Genomic DNA, 1,405 nt, shown 5'->3' with positions numbered 1-1,405 from the left:
TATATTAAAAAGGCTGAAAATACAGTTATTTGGTTTAGGCTAATTAGGGAGTTATGGTAAAAAAGGTAATGGATATCAATAAAATGTACAAAGTTAACCAGCTCTATTCCGATGCAGCTATCCTTCTTTAAAGAGAAGGATGTGTGTAAGGAGAATACTGAGATTTTCAGAAATATTTCTATATATATTAAATAACTTAAGCCACAAAAACCGCATTGGTGGATTGCTCCGCAGAAGACTAAAGTATTTTCAAATTTTAGTTTAGTTAGATCACTAAAACACCAACACAAAGTCAGCCACACCAGGTAGCAACGGGGTAGCAATGCAGTAGGGCTACATGTCTAGGTAGTCGCACTGTTACCAGTTACTGCCTTTAAATTCTAGATCAGAAAATAACCCAACATAAAATGCCATTCAAAAAGCTATTTAAAGTTTATTTAGTGCCATTATTACTGATATACGATTAAGAATTTAGTATGAGAATTGAGAATCAAGAATTTAGGAAAGTAGGGCTATAAAAAAGTTGTTAATTTTATCTGAATTATATTTGCAGTTCTTTGCCATTTGTTTGTGTGGTCTTAAATAATTTTGGATTCAAATTATATTTGATGTAATGGGTTCAAGTAATTGCGGACACAGTTTGCTATGTGTTTACCGTGTTTGGGTGCCCATAAATCATAATTTCATATTTACAGCTGAGGGAAATATTTTCGAACGGCTCTATTTTATTTTCATTTACTAATAAAAAATTTTCAAAATAAGGATGTTTAATTTAGGATAACTTATTTAAATGAGTATATTGATGTAAGTAGGGCCTTGCTAAAAGATTCGGACTCTTTTCCAAAATCAGGAATTTGAATGAAAGAACTATCAAATCATGAGACTCAATAAAACTACACGAATCCACCAGATTTATTTTCCAAAACGTAAATTTCACTAGCAATTTTGCTTTGTCCAATATCGAATTTAAATGATGCCCTTCTTCATGGTGCCCCTGATGTAGCCGCAAGCCCGGATAGCATACCTAAGTTTAAGAGAATTATGTTGAAGAATCTGAAGCATAAGCCAACAGATTTAAAGCATGTGCTTGTAGTAGAACAAAACAAAGATAATTTTTTAGTCAGATGTCAAGCTTCCTATTTTTAAGCATATGAAAAATATCATGAACAGTTATGAAGAACTTGTGATTTCAGTCTTGAGCTTCAACTGTTACAATTTCCTGCAGTGAAAGACAATACCCATTCCATATCAAAGAAGTAACTACATGGAAGGAAAATTAATGTACCTAGAGGAGGCTCTCATTTTCAATTACAAAAATACCTCTATGAATATACTGAACTGTTAAACAAAATGAAATGCCTATTATATGGACCTTTTGAATCCACCAAATTCTCAGTGAAATCAC

Source organism: Bolinopsis microptera, chromosome 4 (genome assembly GCF_026151205.1).
Source record: "Bolinopsis microptera isolate Bmic1 chromosome 4, MBARI_Bmic_1.0, whole genome shotgun sequence".
NCBI lineage: Eukaryota > Metazoa > Ctenophora > Tentaculata > Lobata > Bolinopsidae > Bolinopsis > Bolinopsis microptera.
Note: the sequence above shows the minus strand (reverse complement) of the source record.